At 37.7% G+C, this 18,434-nt stretch overlaps 1 long non-coding RNA gene across 1 annotated transcript; it reads right to left on the bottom strand.

The window, feature by feature from the left end:
- Positions 1-1,820: 1,820 nt before the first annotated feature.
- LOC143715206 (uncharacterized) lies at positions 1,821-7,063 on the bottom strand. Its single transcript, XR_013195685.1, has 3 exons — positions 6,984-7,063; positions 3,791-3,935; positions 1,821-2,073 (listed from the first exon to the last, which is right to left on the bottom strand). It is a non-coding gene; the product is annotated as an uncharacterized LOC143715206 (long non-coding RNA).
- Positions 7,064-18,434: the final 11,371 nt, after the last annotated feature.

The following is an 18,434-nucleotide window of genomic DNA, read 5'->3' as shown; positions in this document are numbered from 1 at the left end:
CAGACGCATCCAAAGAAGACGTGCACCTTTCAGTAATCGGAAAGAATTGCCATGCAGAAAAACCTAGTTACATCACTATAATATTAAAGATTACAATTAACTGATTTTTAGAAAGTTTTTATAATAATAACGTTATAATAATACATTTTTAATGACAATTACGTTTCTACTTGGTTTTTTATTAATATTAAAATTTAAATGGTGGCTGTCATAAAAACATGACGGATTTATTCAAATATATATTAAACAACACACAACAGGTTAAGTAGAAATCCAATGAATCTGCAATATAGTGTTTACTGTATATATAGTGCTAAGTACATTTTCCAGCTGACCAACGATTTTTCGGACATTGAATGGCTTTTCTGAGGTTAATGTAACATTATGTGACATTGTTTACAAGCTGTTTTATTGACGTCTTTCCGCGGTTAAAACACTGATTGAGTGATTTTTGGTAAGGTGTACTGTATCTATCACACCTTCTGATGTTTATTCATGTTTATTTCATGCTGTTCATGCAATAAAGCGGAAGAGATGATCATTCAAGTGCGCTTCGCATTAATTGAAGGCGCCACATTAAAGAGTGCCAAAACGGTTTGAATTTCGTAATAAAATTGACAGAAATTGAAAGCTGAGACGTTGTTTCATATCAGAAGTAACACATTTATTAAATGGGAGGTGCGCTGCAAAGTTTTGTTCATTCAACAAGTCATGTGTGTTGTTGAGGAGAGTGTGCTGCTACTTTAATAAGTGATTAGATGAACCATTTTAACCTTCTGGACCAGAAAAAATCCCACTGATGCACATTAAAGGAGGAACCTGGGCCATATACACCAACAACACACTAAAAACAGCCTAGCAACACCATAGCAACCACCAACAACAACCAAGGAAACAGCCTAGCAACGCCCTAGCAATCATCCACAACAATCTAGAAAACAGCCTAGCAACACCCTAACAACCACCCACAACACCCTAGAAAATGCCAAGCAATGACCTCTACCAACACACTACCACCTAACAATGCCCTAGCAACAACCCACAACACCCTAGCAACAGTCTGGCAAACCATCTAGAACAGCTTAACAGACAAATTTGGCATGAGCAACCACTCATTTTCTGCAAAAAACCCCCCAGTAAATATCAGTTTAATGAAGTTCAGAAAATTATTCTGATTAAAATTATTGTAACCTGGTCACACCAGTGTTGTCATTGTTAAAATTCCAATAAAATAATATCAGATTTTTAGATGAAAAACATAAAATAATAATAATAAAAATCTTAAATGAAAATTAGAAATGATGCCTTAGCAGCTAACTGAAACAAAATCAGCTGAAGTACTAAAATACTAAAACTGGAATAAGGATAAATTAAAGCTAAATAATAATATATTTTTAAATATTTTAAAAAATGACAAAACCACATAACAAAATGAGTTAAACTTACACTAAAATGAAAAGTGAAAATATAGAAATAAAATATTTCAAAATATGAATAAATAGTATTGCCTGCACAGCCTTGGTTTCGCCAGCAGAATGTTTTTTTCCCTACAGAATAATTAAGAAAATTAATCAAAAAAAAAAAAAGAAAAAAAAGAAAGAATTTAAAACAGATATCAGTTGCAACCGTATGTATCGATTTCTCTTTATGCCTGCGCATTTCAAACATATAAACATCAACTCTTCCTGCTAATCACATATTTTTAGTTATCTGACATGATTCCGCCGAACGAATCAGATCAGAAAAAAAACGAGATGTTCTAATTCCTGGAAATGAGGGGTAAGGAAAAAAGGAAGAGTCATTCATCAAACCTCTCACTAATTCTTTCCTCTCTCCTGCCGGTGTCTCTTTCGGAGTTGGCCTTAACCTGGAGCACGTCGCTAGGGTAGAGCGCCGAGGATTTTAGGGGGGTTTGGGTGGTGCTGAGGGCCCAGGGCATGAATATTCAGACAAGCTCTGTGTCTCTCTGGTTCCGTATGTGCAGTCAGAGCGTTTCTCCGCCCCGCAGACCCAGAGGAGGCAGACGGCTGGATGGAGCTTCGCAGACTGAAAACTTAGATGAACTGTGTTGACCTGAACATGAGATCGAGTCAGCGAATACATACTGCAAACACACTGCATCAACACAAAGCATGCTCTCAACTATGTGCATGCATGTTTCTCTTTTATATCACATACATGCTTTTGCTCTGTCTCTCACACACAAAATATCCTCCCTCTCCCTAGCCATCTCACACACACACACACACTGATGCATTATGCTAATCTGGCCCCTCTGCTCTGTCACTGGTGAGCTGGTTGAGCCGCGCACGCTGCTCACCGGCTCGGTTCGCCTTAGGGCCCCTGCCGCACGTTTTGACAGAGCATCCCCTGATAGTTGGGATTAGTCCAGCTTGTTTAGATAAACCAGGAGAAGTGGAGGACAGGAGAAACAGAGAGGGAGGGAGTTTTCTAGGGGTTTGTAGAAGCCAGATGCTACACGCTTTCAACAATGTGCTTACGTACACGTAGACGTGTTTTTCCATGTCATATGTTTCACTAGCAATCCAGTGATGACATCACTGCTAGACTGTAACAAAAAACAGTGAGTTAAACGGGACCTATACAAAAACAGGTTTTTATGCTTCAAAAAACACATTATTTTCCCCATATTCTCCATTGTTGCAGCTTCTCTCTTCCCAGTCTGTCAGTAACGCTCTGTTTAGTTCCTGTCTCTATGAAGCCCCTCCTTCTTTAAAGCTCACTGTGCTCTGATTGGTCGAGCACTTCGAGTGTGTTTGGGAATTGTCCCGTTTCTTACCATAACCGCCAGTTTCAACACACTACTAACTAAAGCCCAATTTATACTTCTGCGTCGAACTTACGCCGTAGCTACGCCGTAGTCTGTGCGTAGCGCGCGTACCCTCCGGCGTACCCTGACGTGCACATCTACAAAATTGAACAACGCGTCTATTCTACGCGGACGCAAGCGCTGTGATTGGTCTGCTCAAACCACTTCCTCGGGTTTCACATGCTCCCTCTGCGTGCGTCAACGCGGACAACGACGCAGAAGTATAAATTAAAACCAAAATGTAGGCTACGGTGTAGAGGCTCCGGCGTAGGTCCCACGCAGAAGTATAAATCAGCCTTAACTCAACCAGGCCCCTTTATCCTGCGTATGAATTATTTAAATGAGGAATATTGTGACGGAAAAAAACTCAAGACTACAATGGAGTCGTTTCAGGGAGTTCAGAAACAGTGACACTGATATAGAGAATATCTTTAACTTTGTGCTTTGAAACTTTGCAGAGCTTTATCATGCTCAAACAGCAACATTACACACTAAAGAAAGTTGAACATGTAAAAAGCTTAATAGGACCCCTTTGAAGCAACCAATCAGGGTTGGCAGGTTCATCTGAAATATATTTTCCATGCAAAGAAATTGCAAATACGTTCAGAAATTCTTTCTATTTCTCAGGCAAAAATGGGTATCTAGTTTGCTTGCAACTATAAGCATTTCATGAATTTCATAATTGCTCAACTTTGCAACATTGACACTGTTATAAATCAATGCTGAACTGACTTGAGCTGACGGATGACACTATCGTCTTTTTAGAGCTGTTTTACAGCTGAAATAGCATTTGTTTCATAATTGAAGAAGTTTTCAACATTAATACTGTTATTTTCTTGCTTATTACAGTAAAACTGCTTTGAAACACACTGTATTGTATAAAGTACCGTATAAATAAATGTGACTTGACTAAGCACTTCAAATGCGTTTTTGATCTTCAAAATATTAGATACCACTAACCTGGTAAACTGGCATATCCAGTGACTAGTTTTTCCTCAGAAACACTCACAGTATCAGTCCAGTACCTTCTATCACAATTTCATTTCCAGTTGCACATCCTGATCGGTTCAGAGGGCATTGGATGCTCGTAAACTGTGCACTGTACCTTGGTGTATAATGTAGAAACAATATAAATATGCATAATTAATGTCAAGGCAGTCCTCTTCAAATACATCGGAAAGTCAATTAAAACAGCAAAAAACATCCTTGCTTTGATGATGATCCAAGTGAAATTAAAGGGTTTTATAGATAATTTTTGACTTTATATCACCTGTACCAGGCTGATTACATTTACAGTAATGCACTCTGGCTGTAACAAACACAAAAGTACTGTATGTGAGTTCATTCGTGCTATGCTTGGGGTATTTGAATTGTAATAAAAATGACCACAATTCTTAGCGAATAAGCAGAATAATGAAAATTGCACGTAAACCGGAGTGAACAGGTTTGCTTGTGTCATGTAACTATCTTCAGTCCTTACTCTGATTATTGGAAATAATCACATTATTGGTGCACATGTAAACATAGTCACTAATAATAATCACAAATGTTTCCTGAGCAGCAAATCAGCTTATATTAGAATGATTTCTGAAGGATCATGTGACACTGAAGACTGGAGTAATGATGCCGAACATTTAACTTTGATCCCAGTAATAAATTACATTTGAAAGTATATTTAAATAGATGTAGGCGGTGGTATTTGAACTTATAAGAAAGAGAGTACTTCCCCTTTAAGAAAAGCGAGCCCTGATGATGACGTGTTAAAGGTGCTTTAAGCGATGTCACACGTTTTTTAGGCCAAAACATTTTTTTTGTCACATACAGCAAACATCTCCTCACTATCCGCTAGCGGCCTGTCCCCTGAACACACTGTAAAAAAACGCGGTTTCTGCAGACACCTCAGGCTCCACAAACACAACAAAAACAAACTGGGCTAACCCGCACCACGAAAAATAACAAACTGTTCCAGCCAATAACCGACAAGAAGGATTTGGGGGCGGGGTTTGGGAGGTTAGTGTGCGGATGAAGAGGAGGGAGGGTTGAGCTAGCCTCCGTTTTGTTTGACAATAGCCTACTTTAAACGTAAACAAGAAGTGACGTCACCCGAAATCGCTTAGAGCACCTTTACATAGAAATGCGATACAGAGAAAGACAGGTAAAGCAGTGCATGAGAGACGAATCCAGTCGTGTGTCAACTTTGTATCGGAGATGTTTGATCGATGCACGTGACGGCATTACAAACTCTCTATAAAAGAGTTTGGGTGCCCCACTACCATGTTTGTGTTTGCTTCCTAAGTGTATTGTTTCACCCCGAAAGTGTGCCCTAGCATTCATAAAAATGTGAAATTCTGAGAAATTGACACTTTATAAGGCTTTACTGAATTTTCTGATATTTTTTGTGAACTATTCATTTTGAGTTTATACACTTGGTTATATAATTATAGTGACCCCGTGTGGGGAATTTGAGTAGTGTGGTTGTGGTTGAGTGATTTTAAATTATCAGCTGTTAATTGTTGAACCATTCAGTTCAAAGCATTGAAGATCTTAACAAAGAAAATTTAAACAATTGATTGAATTAATAGAGAAAAATAAAGCATATCTAAAACGTGGTTCAGTGTCAATTGATTTATTTTGTTAACTGGCAACGTAGAAAACAGTTATTTAAAATTGTAATAATATTTCACAAAATTGCTCTCTACTGTATTTTTGATCAAATAAATGCAGCCATGTTGAGTGTAAAATCAACCTGCTGTGCCAAAATATGAGATTGGCTGTTAATTCAAAAACAACCACCGTGAGCACATTCATGAACAGAAAGGTTTAAGTTGTAATTGTGGTTGGATTTCCAGATCTGCAGATATACTTCACTCCACACAAGAAGCGGTGCGTGTCTTTCATATCTCACCCAACGGCAATGTCACCGCATAAGCCAACGAGAGATGGCCCATAAAGAACAATAAGCTTCATTTGCAATGCAGATGCTTCTGGTTTTCACCGTCTCTGGAAATATGACATATTTTCCGTTCGTCCATAAAGGGTGAGTGCTCTGTATCTTGTTAGCGGATGTTGTCGTGTGCTTTTGAGACGTCTATCTCCATCCTATATACACACAGTTCCAGCAGCTATCAGTCTAATGAGATATTTATTGTGCTCTTTTATGGGCAGCTTTGCATGAGGAAGTGCTGTTTTTATTGGAGCATTCCTGCTCGGCATTAATGACACCTTCGCACTCCTATCCGCTTTGAGCAACGTTTGAACCTCCCCATTAAACGGCCGACCTTTGACCCCAGGTTCACCCAGCCGGTGTGCACGTTCCCTCTGCTCCTGTTCTTTCGGCTTCAGGAAAGAGAAAAGGCAGAATAAAGAAAAGGAGTGATTATCCTTTCAGAAGTCTTGCCTGCTGAAAAGAAGAAGATCTTTTATTCAGTAATGTCAGACAGTAGGAGGGTCTGGAATTCATCCTTTGATGAGTTTAAGAGAGTAAACACTTCACAAGTGTAAATATCTACTTGGAAAAATATACAGCATTACTTTATACACTGCCGGTCAAAAGTTTGGAATAATTCAGCTAAAAAATACAGTAAAACCATTTGAATATATTGTAAAATGTAATTTCTTCCTGTGATCAAAGCTTCATTTTCAGCATCATTACTCCAGTCTTCACAGTGTTCAGTGTCACATGATCCTTCAGAAATCATTTTAATATGATGATTTGCTGCTCAAAAAACATTTCTGATAATTATCAATGTTGAAAACAGTTGTGCTGCTTCATATTTTTGTGGAAACCGTGATACACTCATTTATTTATTTATTTTTATGTCTGACTAACCCAAAACTTATAAATGATAATTAATTAATTAATACTTTTATTCAGCAAGGATGCATTACATTTATCAAAAGTGGCAGTAAAAACATTTATAATGTTACAAAAGTTTCAATTTCAAATAAATGCTGTTCTTTTTAACTTTCTATTCATCAAAGAATCCTGTAATGTATCATGGTTTCCACTAAGCAGCAACATTGCATAAATAATATTGATAAAATTGATATAATTGAGCACCAAATCATCATATGTTGTGTTGAAAATGAAGCCAGTCAGTATATTGTGTTTATGGTGAGTGGGAGTAGTGACAGTCAATGTGATGAACATCACCTGTGGTTCCTCTGCTTGGACACCAGAGTAAAACTTTAACATCGACAAAAATCACCAAAACACCAGCTGATTCACTGAGACTTCTACAATGAAGAAAAGAGTGGTGTTAGTGAAGAGAAAACATCTGCCGTATTTGAGACACTTGATCTTATATAAAAAGCATTCATAAGCATTCATTTGTCGCCATCTCTGTTTGAAATCTGCAATTGCAGTTATTCGAGGAGTTATCAACTTTACGTGGGTTGTGCCTCGGCTCGGCACATCGCGGATGAATCCAATGTTTTGAGGATATTGTGTGGCTGTCAGTCGCCGCCGGTGTGGATACTGGCATTCGCAATCACACATTATACTATTTGGAAGTATGACCAACATAAGAATTTTCACCGTAAGTAAGTAACATCCACTTTTGTTCTGACCAACTACGGGGAAAAAAAGCATTGCGGTAAATCACGCTGATTAAATCTATAACGATCACTTATCATATCACGTCAAATCGTGCAAATTATACTTTGTTCTCAAATTGTTAATGTTAACTACATCATCATTGAGTAATTACATTTAATGCCCTTCTGATATTTATCCTTGTTTTCGCATGAGCCCGGTTGCAGCATCTTTTTTTTCTGTAGCCACTTCGAAGTCTGGAGTCTTTTGCATTTTACAGCGGGTGAATCTCCAGTTGTGATTGTCTTTGAACCTTTCTGGATCCGCCATCAAATTGATAAGTTTAGTTATAATTATATCAACTGCTGTAAGAAAAGGCTCTTAATCCCCCCATCCAACATCCTCACACTCATAGCCTTCTAGCGGAGACTCCTTCTTTATGTGTACAGATGTGACGTAATGACGCAAAGACATGCTCGAATTTCCCGCGGAAATCCACCAGTACCACTGCAATTAAAAACATTATTACAAGCTTACCGTTTTGAATCGAGCTACGGCAAGCAGAGAGTTTTGAACACTGGCTGCTTATGTACTTGCTCAAAAATTTATTTAGGATATTTTTTAACTCAAAAAAGTTACGGAATGCAGCTTTAAGTGTCCAATTACATTCTAGGGAAGTAGATAGAACAACAACATGTAAATAGAAAATGATTAGCTTAAAGGCCCACAGAAGTGCCTTGAAACACAGCATTATTCAATGTGTTACAGTTTTTCTCAGTCGCTTTGGTGCGTTTTTCAGATCATCCCTAACATGTGCAAAATAATAAGTGCATTTCTCAGAACAATTTGTACAAACTGCAATATATTATAGATATGTTTCTAAAGCTAGTCCGTCACTAAAAATCCTTAGTACATCTCTCAAAAGTAAATATTCATGCCAATGAACATGTCAGTGTCATCAGAATGATAAGTCATTGAGTCATTGTTCACGAACAAGGTCGTCAAAATGTTTAGGCATGTTGTCAATTGTAACTGTGTACTTTGACAGTATTACCTGATGTAAACTTACAGTAGGCTTCAGTTTGGATGACAGTTACTGTATTGAAATTGCACAAGGCTGCACTTCAATGGCATATATCAATTTCAACAGTACTATTTACATATTACTGTATGTGGGTTATTGATAGAAAGAGAATGGACAGGATTTTGTTTTTCACAGCTTTTACTGTACTAGGGATGTAACAATATATCATGTCACAATATATCGCAATACAAAAATCCAACAATATGTATCGTGGATCGTGACAATCTGTATTGTGTGTAGTTCACCCAAAATACTGTAAAAAAATTCAAAAAGAGTTGTAGTGTCAGTACTACATTACGTAAAATACTATATATATATATATATATATATATATATATATATATATATAATGTTGAATATAATGTATAATACTGCAATGGAGGAATATTTGTGGATCCTGATAATGCCTAATGTTACCAGTAAAAGTGTCCAACATTATTTTAAATATATCTAGTCAGTTCAAGCATATTCATCTAAAATAATTCTGTATTTTCAGCTTCAGAATCATTGAATATTGTTATTCTGGTGTCTCTATTGTCCTGTATTTCCAGCACTATTCATTTACACACACACAATGTGATACCAAAATTAGCATTTTAATCAACAGTTCATTTTTTGTTAATTTTTTTATCAAATGTCTTGGAGTATCGCAATACTGTAATATCGTATCGTGAGTTCAGTATCGTGATATGTATCGAATTGTGACATGAGGGAATCGTTACTCCCCTAGCTTTTACTAGTGCTACTTTATGAAAGAAAAAAACTAAATAATTTACAGTAAGAAAAAGACAAGGGGCACAAAGAAAAAAAAAACTAAATTAGAAAGAAACACAGGAAACACCCCTAAGTTGTGGTCTGTCTATATGCTTGCTAATTGATTACTGTATTCATGAGATGCACCTTTGAGTAATTTAGACAACTGGTTGATTGTTGGTTGAACTAAGACTTTACATTCCTTCATGAGTGAGAGTCAATTTCACCTGCACGATTCATCAATTCACGTTTTTTTACAAAAGGTCTAATAGAATTGTGTAAAACTATGCTTGACAGTTATGACAAATAGTTCAACAATTTTGCATGTAATGGCTTATGCAAGGAACTAATGCTTAGATGTTTTTAGGGGTAAGATTATTCAACAGAGAACCATATATTATGTTTTGATCAACATGACATGAGCAATTGAAAATGTGGAAAAAAGCTGACACTTGTACATTATCAATTGCAATATGTACAAAAGCAATTGCAATTTGTTCAAAGGAATAAGAAATTGCTTTAATGATGTGCACAAGTGACTAGATGATTTGGAATGTGTACAAGTAGTATCAAGAATTGCACTTTTGATCTAAGAAATGCACCAAAGCGACTGAGAAAAACTGTAACGTAATTTCCACTGAAACAGGAAGACAGGAAGACAGGGCCGGATTTATCGAACGGCTCCTCCCCTTTTTAAAAATAGCCAATAGCGTTTAGTTTATATCACAGCTCAGCCAGAGCCATTGAGCTAGATAAAGCTGCAGTTTCCTCCATTTCTATAACCGTTCCTCCTACTAATCTCCTCCATATCGCTTTATAATACAGCATTTTGTGCAGAATTCAAACGGGTCCGATACGTTTTGTTGTCTGTGTTGACTCGATTATGATCCGGCGGTTCGTGTGACACTAACGTGAAACCAGACTTCAATCGTTCCCTATCCCCTATAAAGTGCACTATGTGCCATTCACCATGTTGAAAATAGTAAATGTGTGAACAAGTGACTGATTTAAGCCACAGCTTCAGAATCTATTTATAATGTAGGGCTTCAGATTCTAGAGAGGATTTGATTGGACAGAAAATCTGATGAGAAGCTGAAGTGCAGAGTAATGTCATCAAAATCATTGATCATATTGGCGTACATGAGAGCCTATGTTTTGAATGCTTATATCTTCTAAATGTGAATTTTGTCATTGTTTTGGAGCACACTAGCTTATAGATAACAGTAAGACTAACATATTCATACTAAAAGCCAAAAAACTAGATTACTTCCACCTGTGTCTAGTTTAGTTCTCAGTGTACAGTATAAGTACTGCCATTTTTGTTCAGTTCACTGTCGGTTATCGGCATTATTAAGTGTGGTTCGTGTGTATGTTCTTCTGAGATTCTCCAGTGTATTTCTGTTAGTGGATTACAGACTATTTTGAGTATATTCCTTCGTCATTCGCGTTGGATCACTCCCACAACTGTGACAATGTGTATTTTTCGCCAATATTACATTTCCAGTATAATGTGCAGAGTCAACTGTAAGTAACCATTAGTATGTTGAATTTTTAAAGCGTTTTACATTTTTAAAAACATTGTAAATTTAGGTCAAAACTGCAGTACTTGTTTGTTTGATCAATTGAAGACATGTGCCAGCAGTGTTTGAAAAACCGATTTGAAAACAAATATTATCATTATTATATACTGAACGCTTCATTTAGTGCCATTATTGACTAAATAATGAGACACTTCGGCAAATTTAAATGAGTCTTAATGAGAATTGAAATACTGGTTAGTTCCTCAACAGCACATCATACTACAGTACATGATGCCTGCATCTAGCCCAGATGTTTACAACAGCAGTTCTGCATCACTTGACAGTTTGTAAATGGTAAATTTAAACAGCGTACCTCTTACAAAACATCTTATAATCTACAAGATCCACTTTAAACATGTACAAGTTACAAAACAGTATATTTAGCATCAACTGTTAAGCTCGCTGAGCAATTTGAACCAGATCAAATGAAACACAATCTTTGTTGGTCACAAAAAGTAAACAGCAGTCTAGAACCAAAATGGTGCTAAAAACAAAACAAACAAACAAACATACAAACAAACAAACAAACAAACAAAAAACACTTAGAAATTCCTACCCTGTAAAAAAAAGACTTCAATTTTGTAAATAAACCAAGATATTTGGAGTACGTTTTACAAGAAAATATTATTGTAGTCTTTCTACTTCAAAATTTCCTGTTTAGTTCAATGTGTTACTTTCTGATTCTTTGTAATCATTTGTGAAATTTACAATCAATTCCTGAGAAAAACTTTTTCAAAGTAAATCCTCTGCCAATTTAACAATCAAGTAACACAGAAACACTTTACGATAAGGTCCCATTAGTTAACATTAGCTAATGCATTAACTAACATTAACTACATTATTTTTTTTTAAATCAACGTTTAACATTGTTAGTAATTGTTAGCTCAGGTCAATAAATAAATATGAACAAATACAAAATTTGATTTTAATAATTTATTAGTAAATGTTGTTTAATATTTGTTTTATTTTCAATTTTTAAAATTGTTTGTTCAGTGTGAGTAATTGCACACATACAGTAGACAAATATAGCATGCAATTATAATGCAACACAGCTAATATGCATGAGACCGCATGATGAAAGTCATGCATTCAATAACATGACCTAACATACAAACATCCAGGAACTGCCTGAAACCAAGGAAAAGGAGGAAAGGAGGAGAGAAAAGGAGAGGAGAGGAGAGAAGAGGAGAGGACAGAAAAGGAGAGACGGGGAGAGAAGAGAAGAGGAGAGAAGAGAAGAGAAGAGAAGAGAAGAGAAGAGAAGAGAAGAGAAGAGAAGAGAAGAGGAGAGAAGATGAGAGAGAAGAAAAGAGGATAGAAAAGGAGAGATGAGAAGAGGAGAAGAGAAGAGGAGAGAAGAAAAGAGGAGAAGAGAAGAGAAGAAGAGAAGAGGAGAGAAGAAAAGAGGAGAAGAGAAGAGGAGAAGAGAAGAGAAGAGGAGAAGAGGAGAGAGAAGAAAAGAGGAGAGAAGAGAAGAGAAGAGGAGAGGAGAGGAGAGAAGAGGAGAGAATAGAAGAGGAGAAGAGGAGAGGAGAGGAGAGAAGAGAAGAGAAGAGGAGAAGAGAAGAGAAGAGGAGAAGAGAAGAGAAGAGGAGAGAAGAGAAGAGAAGAGAAGAGGAGAGAAGAGAAGAGGAGAGGAGAGAAGAGAAGAGAAGAGAAGAGAAGAGGGGAGGAGAGGAGAAGAGAGGAGAGGAGAAGAGGAGAGGAGGAGAGGAGAGAAGAGAAGAGGAGAAGAGGAGAGAGAAGAGAGAAGAGAAGAAAAGAGAGAAGAGGAGAGGATAGAAAAGGAGAGAAGAGAAGAGAAGAGGAGAGAAGAGGAGAGGAGAGGAGAAGAGGAGAGGATAGAAAAGAAAAGAAGAGAAGAGGAGAGGATAGAAAAGAAGAGAAGAGAAGAGAAGGGAAGAGGAGAGAAGAGAAGATGAGAGAGAAGAGGAGAGAAGAGAAGAGAAAAGGAGAGAGAAGAGGATAGAAAAGAAGAGAAGAGAGAAGAGGAGAGGATAGAAAAGAAGAGAAGAGAAGAGAAGAGAAGAGAAGAGAAGAGAAGAGAAGAGAAGAGAAGAGAAGAGAAGAGGAGAGAAGAGGAGAGGATAGAAAAGAAGAGAAGAGAAGAGAAGAGGAGAGAAGAGGAGAGAAGAGAAGAGAAGAGAGAAGAGAAGAGAAGAGGAGAGAGAAGAGGAGAGAGAAGAGAAGAGAAGAGAAGAGAAGAGAAGAAAAGAGAAGAGAAGAGAAGATGAGAGAGAAGAGGAGAGAGAAGAGGAGAGAAGAAGAGAAGAGAAGAGAAGAGAAGAAAAGAGAAGAGAAGTTGAGAGAGAAGAGGAGAGAGAAGAGGAGACAAGGTCTCGGGGGGACGTGGGGTGATGTCAGCCTATTAAACTGATTTCACAGGTTCCCTTAACGAAGCCACTCGCCAGTAAAAGGGCAGGAAGCATCTCGTTTCACTCTTTTTTTACACTCTTCCCTTCAAGCTGGATCCATGTGAGACTTATTGAAAGCTCCTGACAAACAGGCGTGAAGGAGGGCAGCTGGTGGGGCAGCCCTCTCAGGACCCCAACAGCCCCGCCGGAAACGCAGGTGGTATAAAACAGCAGCCGTCAGTTCCTAAAGATTTCTCTTTCTCTCTCTCCGCCTTCAGAGCTCTCTGAGAAACACGATACGGACTGTTGAGATACTGGAGTCATACGGTCATGTCACCGCAAGACTTGTTGCACTTGCATAACTTTGCTGATGTCATTTGACCCTGGATACGACTGCATTCACTGCTGTTGACAAAAGATCTCTTTACGAATTTTTAAAGGAACAGTTCACCCAAAAAAAATATTTCTAACATCATTTACTCACCCTACAAACCCTTATGACTTACTTTCTTCTGTGGAACCCATTGACATGCAAAAACAAAAACAGTTAATTATTTTTTTCATGGAATAAACAGTCATACGAGGGTCAATAAATTATGACAGAATTTACAGTATTTGGATGAAATCATTTTTACTGTAAAACATTATTTAGTTTCTTAATACACATAACCGGTGTCATTGAGTCATGTAATGTTCATACAGTGCATGTTATTCCAGAGAAAATCAAATCTTTTATCAGACTGTTGCAGTGCCTCTGATCGTTGTCTGTCAGGATCGTCACTAACCCAATCATTTCCTGATAGATACAAGTCTTTGACCTGAAAAAGACAAGATGGCTCAGAAAAGTGTGGTTAGTTCTGAGAAGAGCTCTAGTATTATTTGTTTGCAGATTCCAGATAGTTTGATACTTTGTACTTAAAGCGATGCTTTAAAGTGTGATTTAAATACTTTTCAAGCCACTGTATCGTCACTCTGAAAGTCGAATGTATTGTGGATGCTGTTTCACTTTAAAACCTGGCAAACAAGATCTTTAAAAGAAGCTGCAATTCCCAGTAGATCTTAAAACACACTCCTTTTGAGCCTCTACCATTTGTCAATCTCGGGAGAACTAAAAGCTTCTAGCTTATACATCCCTCAGCATTTCAACTTCAGAGACGGCCCTGTCACGCATCTATCAAACAGAACTGATGTGACCTCTGGTTTGCTCATCTTCATCTGCGCTCCTTTCATTTGTTCACGAGTCTCGGTTTTCTCTCCTCTCTTGCCAGGTCCCTTCGCTGGGACTCCTCAAACATATGTGAAAGCAGGTGTTCTGTCTGGTAAATTGAATCCTTCATTGCACGTCTTAACCACGACATCAGCACACAGGTGATTCAAGCTCGCAGGTTCCCATGGCTGGTGTTTGTGTGTGTGAGTGTTGGTGCTGGAGACTCTCAGGGGTGTTGGCTATGGTGAAGCGTTCGTGAAAATAAAGCAGCGACTTCCCCGTGGACTGGTGCGCCATCATGCAAAACACGGACATACAATTCCTAAGAACGCTTCGCAAAGAAGCTTTGTTGCTAAAATCTTCACTGACACTCTTAAAAGTGTGAAATACACCAGTAAGACAACAGCAAGATTTTATGTGTGCAAAACAGACAATTACCTCCACACAGCTCATTAAATAGAGGAATGCATTATCCCTTTAAACCCTTTACTGTGCTGATTTCTGCCACTGTCTTAGTTGGAGGTCGAAAATTTAAATGTCCAACTAGTTAGAGCTGACTGAGGCATTTGTGTCAGTGAGTTCAAATAATCCGCAGCACATCAACGGCACTTCAAACGAGTCCACATCCAATGTGACTCCTCACAAATGACAATAGAAGCTTGTGATTTGAGCTTTACGACACAAATATGCAGCGTCTGCCAACTTACAAAGGCAGAGCCCTGTTTTTACTTCAGTAGGGATAAAAGAAAGAGTGTGTGATGGAGAGAGATGTGTGTGTTTGAGGGGGGTGATCTTTGTTGTTATTGTAGGTGAGTAAAGGGGAAATCTTCTCATTACACAGTAGAAGATAGATAGATAGATAGATAGATAGATAGATAGATAGATATAGATAGATAGAACAGATTGATAGATATATAGATAGATAGAACAGAGCGACAGAGTAGAGCGATAGAGAAATAAAAAGAGTGATAGATAGATGGATAGATAGATAGAACAGAGCGATAGAGAAATAGATAAAAAGAGCAATCGATAGACAGATAGATAGATAGAACAGAGCGACAGAGTAGAGCGATAGAGAAATAGATAGAAAGAGTGATAGATGGATGGATAGATAGAACAGAGCGATAGAGAAATAGATAAAAAGAGCAATCGATAGATAGAAAAGAGCGACAGGGCAATAGATATAGACAAAACAGAACAGTGCAATATATGTAGATAGAGACAGAATGATAGACAGACAGAACAGCAGACAGATAGACATATGTATATATAGATAGATAGATAGATAGATAGATAGATAGATAGATAGATAGATAGATAGATAGATAGATAGATAGATAGATAGATAGATAGATAGATCAATGGATAGATAGATAGATAGATAGATAGATAGATAGAAAGAAAGAGTATTAGATAGAAAGAGTGATAGATAGATAGAACAGAGTGACAGAGTAGAGCGATAGAGAAATAGATAGAGTGATAGATAGATGTATAGATAGAACAGTGATAGAGAAATAGATTGATAGATAGAACAGAGCGACAGAGCAATAGATAGAAAGACGAATAGATATAGATAGATAGACAGAACAGAGAAATATATATATAGATAGATAGATAGATAGATAGATAGATAGATAGATAGATAGATAGATAGATAGATAGATAGATAGATAGATAGATAGAGACAGAATGATAGACAGACAGAACAGCAGACAGATAGATAGAAAGATAGATAGATAGGTAGATAGATAGATAGATAGATAGATAGATAGATAGATAGATAGATAGGTAGATAGATAGATAGACAGAATGATAGACAGACAGATAGATAGATAGACAGAATGATAGACAGACAGATAGATAGATACTGTAGATCTATCCATCTGTCTGTGTATCGATCTACCAAAAAGGAGGGATTTTACCATCTCAACTCTCTCAGCTGATGTAGTGCTGAGTTCAGCTACATGTATGTTACAAATATAACTCACCCTCTATTTTTAACATCAGAGTGTTCGGATCATCGGGGGTCTCACATTTCAGCTGCACGTCACCCTGAAGAAACACAGCGGATGTTATTGTACGTTCTATAATGCGTGTTCACTTCTATCCGCCGAGATTCGCCAGATTCCCCCTCCTCCTGACACTCCGGGCACCTCCGACGCTCGCTATGCTAATGCTCCCCCTCGCGCACACCCTGTTAAAACACCACAAAGACAGCCATTTAGACTTAAAAGACACATAAACAAAAAAGGAAAGGAGAAATATAAAAGAAGGGCGCAGAAATGAAAGTAGATGAAAAAGGAGGACGGGGAAGGGAAAATAAAAAGAGCACACGGCGCTCCGGGGGGAGGGAGGGGTTCGAGAGGAGAGGAAGTCAATTATGCATTCTGAACCCTGGTCGATGTAGCCTCCGGGGACCTGGCTGCACACCTCAGGATCAGTAAATAATTGACAGATAATATTAATTGGCTGTGGATTAGTGAGCAAGTAGAGTATCGTGGCATTAATATTTGATCAGAAGATGATAGCGACTCCTGGCAGGGGCTGGGAGGGGCAGCTGGGCCTGGTTCGCTGATTAGGGCCCTGCAAAGGGAAGTGAGGTGGAGACGGAGCCTGTGCCATACAGACTACACTGCAAAAAAATATTTACTTACTTGGTATTATTGCATTGTTTTTCAGTACTAATATTTCTTTTTAAGCATGCAGAAACTTGGAAGCAAAATGACTTAAGGTTAATGGTTGAAAAAGGTTTCTCATGACTTCAGAAATCATTCTAAAATGCTGATTTGGTACAATCAATTATTAATAAGTTATTATTATTATGACTGTTTTTGCAGCTTAATATTTTTCTTTTCTTTTTTGGCAGTGACTTTTTTCACTAACAGCAAATAGCAATATTCTATTTATGCTAAAAGCAAAAAGTGACATTCTATTCACACCATGTAAAAATAGCTGTATTTTCTTTGCAATAGGTTAAGTGTAAATAGTAGTTAGATACATTAAAAGGTTGTTGTACATTGAATCTCTGCAATAATCACAGATGATTATACTTATTAAAATTTTTAAATGGATGCCGCCTTATTGGGACAATAAAGCCCTCCCTACCCTAACCGATAAACACCGTATTATGAAACACACGTTAAGACACTTTATTTCCACTTTTTGAATATTTTCTTAATTTTTTTGAAAATAAATGCCTTTCCGATCTGATATGTGATGGGAAAAGGGAGCGAGTTCGGAAAAAGGCAGATTCGCACTCCGGTCGTTTTGCATCAAAACTTTCCACAACGCGTCTTACCGCTAAACTATTGCTACTGTTGACAATCCAGCGTCTTCCGTAATTTTGTCTGAACCAATCAGACGTCAGTGGGCGGAGTTATTGTAAATATCCTCTGCCAACAAACTGGGCTATTTGCACTTAGTTTTTTGGTCAAGATTCTTTGATGAATATATAGTTAAAAAGAACAGCATTTATTTAGAATAGAAATCTTGACTGTCACTTTTGATCAATTTAAGCATATTAGAATGATTTCTGAAGGATCATGTGACACTGAAGACTGGTGTAATGATGCCAATGGGGTCAGAAAAATAAACTCAAAAAATGTTTTACACCACTGGCAAATATTTTTCTTGTTCCAAGCACAAACTCATTTATTTTTGATGAATGTTTCAGAAAACAAAGCTAAAATTCTGATGTCAATTTGCTTCTCAAGTAAATGTATCGTGTATGTTTTGATATTTGTACTGGGAAACACGAGTAAGAAAATCCTTTTTTCCAGTGTATTACACACCAGCCCCCCTCCAGAATCACAGGGATGTAGAAACAGACACAGTGCTGAGCATCAGACCAGCTCACCTCCCACTGGCAGCAAATTGCCAGATGGATGATTTGAGATGAAGAAAAAGATATCAGACTGACTTTCAAACTACCTTCGCTTGTATAGTTTCGGCATGACCGAAGGAGGTGCAGCGGCCCAAAATGTGTGCGAAAGAGGCTGGTTTTCCAGAGTGGAAGTCTTCCAGCACACGGACACCCAGCCACTGAACTCCTGAAGGCTAATTAAAGCGCTGGAAGGAGTGCGTCTGTGACAA

Source organism: Siphateles boraxobius, unplaced genomic scaffold (genome assembly GCF_051911475.1).
Source record: "Siphateles boraxobius isolate OS27281-9 unplaced genomic scaffold, OSU_SipBor_1 57, whole genome shotgun sequence".
In the NCBI taxonomy this organism is placed as follows: domain Eukaryota; kingdom Metazoa; phylum Chordata; class Actinopteri; order Cypriniformes; family Leuciscidae; genus Siphateles; species Siphateles boraxobius.
Note: the sequence above shows the minus strand (reverse complement) of the source record. Positions and strands in the feature narration are given on the sequence as shown.